The sequence below is a fragment of the Musa acuminata genome, chromosome BXJ1-5 (genome assembly GCF_036884655.1).
Source record: "Musa acuminata AAA Group cultivar baxijiao chromosome BXJ1-5, Cavendish_Baxijiao_AAA, whole genome shotgun sequence".
Classification (NCBI taxonomy): Eukaryota; Viridiplantae; Streptophyta; class Magnoliopsida; order Zingiberales; family Musaceae; genus Musa; species Musa acuminata.
The window spans coordinates 31640550-31646549 of NC_088331.1; positions in this window are offsets into that span (position 1 = coordinate 31640550).

Here is a 6000-nt window from a genome sequence, read left to right on the forward strand (position 1 = left end):
ACTATATCATACAGAGGTATGATTGAGAGCTATTGGGAGCTTCAATTTAGTAAACAACACGATAACAAGAAGGGCTATAGATTCAAGGAGTGAAATAATGGTACTGCACATACGAGTCTTCCATGCGTGCATCAAATTTTGTGTCGTATGAAAGCCTTAATCATCAACATATGGGGGTTGTGTTCCACCAAAGAAAAAATTTAAATGCAAGTACTATTGAGTCTCATAGGAGGGACTTGATCATGTAGAGGTATAATTAAAGCGGTTAGAGAGTTGGATTACTCCAGAGCCCATATTCACTTAAGAGAGCCCGACAGGTCAGAGGACAAGGCCGAGTAGGCGAACGTTACTACCAAGAAAGCTAAGGAGAATATAATTGATGCAAACCCTACACATACTGGTAAAGGCCATGCATGGGAGTTATAGTCTATCTTTCTATCGACCAAGAGATACTACTTGGAGAACACAAATGTGTTAAAGTAGGGGGTCAAAAGGGGGGAGGAAGTGATGATGAGTCCAGAGAGACTTAGCTACCCAAAAACCAAGCATCGATTAGAATAGAGGTGGACATGTTGGGAAAATCTTTGGGGGTGACATCACATGCGCAGCGGAAGAATAAGAAAACAAAATCCTCGATTCCCAAAAAGATATTCATCGTCGTGTGAAGATTAGTGTGCAAAATCCATGAAACTGAAAAACTACGTATAAAGTAGATTATGTTACCTAGGGAGATCGTATATCCCTGTTTCCTTGCAGATCCTTAGGAGAGGGTGAAGGAGGTCAAGCGTCCTCCTCTTTAGCGGTGATCCACACAGCAGGGTTGCGATGACGCTCCTCAAAACTTCAGGCCTGCTCTGAGGTGGAGAGGGAAAGGAGAATAGGAGAGGCAAGCAAAGGCTCTAGCCTATGAGGCTCTGAATCCCTCCTATTTGTAGAGGCCCCTTGTCAAACCCTAATGGATTCTCACCTAGTGGGTATTGGATTTGCATCTAATAACCCAAGCCTTTTATATTAGTGGATCTCTATCCAAGAATCTCTCATGGGCTCTTATTAGATCTCGTCCATGGGATCCAATAATTCAGGGGCTTATTGGATATCCAATAAGATAAGGGCTCCGTCAGATATCTCATATCCGAACCTCTACTCATCGCAATACCTACCATATGTGTGTGATCCTCTAGGCCCAATATCGAGCTGGCTGTGAGTCATACCTGTTAGAACTCCTTCTAACTCTCTGAATTATTATCTCTATAATAATTCACTTGACTCATCGACTATGGACGTACTAGGCCACTACGCCGTAGTCCCTAGACGATACAAGGGAATCCAATCCATTGGACCTGTCTGTCCTCAGTTACCGTGTACCTATAGTCCCTCATCCATCTAATATCCCAAAGACCGTATATCGAGCATGGTGAAATTAGACCCATACGGTTTCTACTCGAGTCTCGCTCTAATCGGATTCTCCTAGAGAACTCTTTCTCTCTCAACTCGAATGACCCTACCTAGAGATTTGTCTGAACAAGAACACATGGGATATTCCTCTTATGATGCCGAGAGTGGATGATCCTATATTGACACTCAATAGCTCTCGTAAGGTCGACTACCACTCCCAATGACCAACTGTACTAGATCTGGGATAGCCAAACCTATAAGTCTAGTATCAAAGAGTGGAGCACTCATATAGGATATCCTTGGTGTCTCAAGTCTAAGGACTAGATATACCACTAGGACTATGGAATCGTTGTTTGACAATAAGGTATCATCAACTATCCAGCATTCCGTAAGCGGATCAATCAGTGAACTCATTCTCCAATGAGCACCTGTATTATATCCCTAGTATCTCTACACGAGCAGCTATGAGACCCACTGCATCCATCATATGGACGGGTATACAGCACACCAGTCTATCCAATTATCACGATGTCCCTCTCGAGTAACCTATGACCGGGATTATTTAGGATATGTGTTTAAAGGTGAATCGATCTCATTTTCGTGATCTCATCACGATCCGATTCCCATTGCACAAATCCAAGGACATCACTATATATATATATATATATATATATATATATATATATATATATATATATATATATATATATATATATATGCAATAGTTATAAAGTGATATATGCCAAAATATAATAAGCAAAAAGATTCTATATCAAGTCACACGTGCCATCACTCACATGATTGGCTTACTGGGCACCTATGACTAGCAATCTCCCACTTGACCTAAAGCCAATCACTATGTGTATGATCACCACCAGACCCCTTTGACGCTCAAAGACAATATGAGATAACGACTTTGTCAATGGATCTGTATGTTATCTTCGAATGGAACTCTTTCCACTGCTACATCTCTTCGGGTTATGATCTCTCTGATAAGGTGGAACCTCCTCCGAACATGCTTAGATTTCTTATGAGACCTAGGTTCCTTTGCTTGAGCAATCGTCCTGTTGTTGTCGTAATATAAGGAGATTGGCTCCTCGCTACCCGACATGACTCCCAAATCTTTGATGAACTTCTTCAACCAGACTCCCTCCTTTGCTGCATCTGATGCAGTAATGTACTCTGCCTTTGTGGTCGAGTCAGCAGTGGTATCTTGCTTGGAACTCTTTCAGCACATTGCTCCTCCATTCAAGTTGTACACGTACCCCGAATTTGACTTGCTATCATCGACATCAGACTGAAAACTTGAGTCTGTGTAGCCTTCAACCTTAAGGCTACTACCTCCATATACTAGTAAAAGATTCTTAGTCCTTCTCAAGTACTTAAGGATACACTTTACTGCTTTCTAGTCCCCCAAGCCTAGATCCGCCTGATACCTGCTCGCGACATTCAGAGCATACGCTATATCAGGCCTAGTACATAGCATGACATATATGATAGACCATATCGCTGAGGCATAAGATATCATATCCATGTTCACCCTTTCTTCAGGAGTCTTTTGGGACATACTCCTAGAAAGCGATATCCCATGTCTCATCGGTATGAGACCTCTCTTGAAAATTTTTCATGCCAGACATTTTGACAATGATTTCTATGTACTTGAACTAGGACAAGCCAAGCATCCTCTTAGATCTATCTCTATAGATCCGAATCCTCAAGATATAGGATGCTTTCCCTAAGTCCTTTATGGAGAAGTGTCTAGATACCCAAGTCTTTACTATAGATAGTATTCCTACATCATTCCCAATTATCAGGATGTCATCCACATATAACACAAAAAATGTGATAGCACTCCCACTTACTTTCCTATACACACAAGGCTCATCTTTGTTCTTAACGAAGTCATAAAATCTGATTGCCTCATCAAATCTTATGTTCCAACTTCGGGAAGCTTGCTTTAGTCCATAAATGGATCTAAGCAACCTACACAACTTATCTAGGCAGTTCTTGGACACGAGTCTCTCAAGTTGCATCATATACACCTCCTTAGCAAGGTTCCCATTGAGGAATACAGTTTTCACATCCATATGCCAGATCTCATAATCATAGTGTGCTGTAATAGCCAATAGAATTCTGATGGATTTTAGCATTGCTATGGGTGAGAAGGTTTCATTGTAGTCAACACATTGCCTTTGACGATACCCCTTAGCCACTAGCCTTACTTTATAGGACTCTACCTTTCCATCTACTCCGATCTTTTTCTTAAAGATCCACTTGCAACCGATGGGTACAATACCTTCGGGCGCATCAACTAGGTTCCTAACCTTATTGGAGTACATAGAATCCATTTCAGAATTCATGGCTTCTTGCCACTTCTCGGAGTCTATACTCATAATAGCCTCTTCGTAGGTCTGAGAATCAATATCCTCAACATCCTCTCCTCTAATATATCCCACATATCTCTCAAGAGGATGGTATACTCTATCAGACCTACGTAAAGTTGAAACTTATGTATTAGGTATCTGAACAAACTCGAGCTATAGAGTGGTGCTTGAGCTTGGTTCTCCAACCTCGCTCAACTCTATCATTCTCCCACTATCTCCGCCAAGAATGTGTTCCTTTTCAAGGAACACTACTCTCTTAGCTACAAAGACCTTTTGGTCCTCGAGATGATAGAAATAATACCCACAAGTTTCCATGGGGTATCCCACAAATTTGCATCGCTCTGTCCTTGATTCTAACTTATCGGGGTTATGTCTTTTAACGTGGGTAGGGCAGCCCCAAATCTTAACAACCTTAAGATCATGCTTCTTCCCTTTCCATATCTCATATGGTGTAGACACTACCAACTTAGTTGGAACTCTGTTCAGAAGGTAAGCTATGGTTTCTAGGGCATATCCCCAGAATGAGATGGGTAGGTCAGCGAAACTCATCATGGACCGTACCATGTCTAATAGCGTACTATTTCTCCTTTTAGAGACACCATTGAGTTGAGGTGTATAAGGAGGTGTCCATTGGGATAATATCCCATGGTCCTTGAGGAACTGAGTAAACTCTATACTTAAGTACTCACCCCCTCGATCTGATCGAAGAGTTTTGATACCCTTTCCAATCTGATTCTCCACCTCATTCTTATACTCTTTGAATTTCTCAAAGGCGTCAGACTTGTACTTCATTAAGTACACATATCCATATCTTGAGAAATCATTAGTAAAGGTAATGAAGTAGGAGTAACCACCAATGGCATGAGTTGACATGGGTCCACATACATCACTATGTATGAGTTCCAATAGCTTAGTGGCTCTCTCTCCAGTTCCACTAAATGTAGAGTTGGTCAGTTTTCCATGAAGGCAAGGCTCGCAAGTTGCATATGACACATAGTCGAATGGATCTAGATATCCATCATTTAGCAACTTTTGAATCATTCTTTCATAGATGTGACCTAGCCTACAATGCCACAAATATGCATTGTTCATCTCATCTCGTTTCCTCTTGGACACATTTACATTCATGATATGTGGAGTAATGTCTAACATAAATAAACCCTTATGCAATGTTCCTTTCGTGATGATCTTATCATCTAATAATATCGAACAACCATTATTCTCAAAAACTAATTTATATCCACTAACTGTCAAACATGAAATGGAGATAATGTTTTTGATAATAGAACGAACAAAATAACATGCATCTAATGCAATAAAAGCTCCACCAAGCAGATGTAGGGCGATCTCGCCAACAGCTATTACAGCAACTTTTGCTCCATTACCCATCTTGAGGTCTATCTCACCTCTCTTTAGTCTCCTAGGCCTTGCCAGAACCTGCAACGAATTGCATATATGATAAGCACTACCAGTATCCAATACCCATGTGTTATCATAAGAGTCTGACAAATAGAGACTAATTATGAATGTACCTGAAGCTTCATCAAGCTTTTGTTTCACCCTTTCTGCAAGGTACTCTTTGCAGTTCCTCTTCCAGTACCCATTTTTACCACAGTGGAAGCACTGACCTTTGTCCTTTGTTGGGTCTTTCTTAGCAATCTTTGCTTTACCTGGTCTGTCCTTACCCTTTCCCTTCTTAAGGGACCTTTCTGCTTTCCTTTTCTTTCTGGTCTCACTAGTGTAGAGAACTGACTTCTCTTTCTTAATAGTACTCTCTACCTCCCTCAATATATTGAGGAGCTCTGGGAGAGTCACATCAAGCTTGTTCATATTAAAATTTATTATAAACTGTTAAAAGGAATCTGGTAGGGACTGAAGCACAATGTCCACATACAAGTTATCCTCTAGGACCATTCCTAGACCTGTGAGTTTCTCTATCCACTCAATCATCTTTAGGACATGGTTCTGAACCGGTGTCCCCTCAGTCATCCTAGCGCGGAAGAGGCTCTTGGATATCTCATATCGCTGAGTCCTTCCCTGTTCCTCAAACAATTTACGAACATGTAGGAGAATGGATCTGACAACCATCTTTTCATGTTGTCTCTGTAACTCAGGAGTCATAGAGCCCAACATATAGCACTGAGCAAGAGTGCAGTCATCAATGTACTTCATGTAGCGAGTGATCTCATCCTCGCTTGCCTCTTCTTCGGGCGTAGGCATC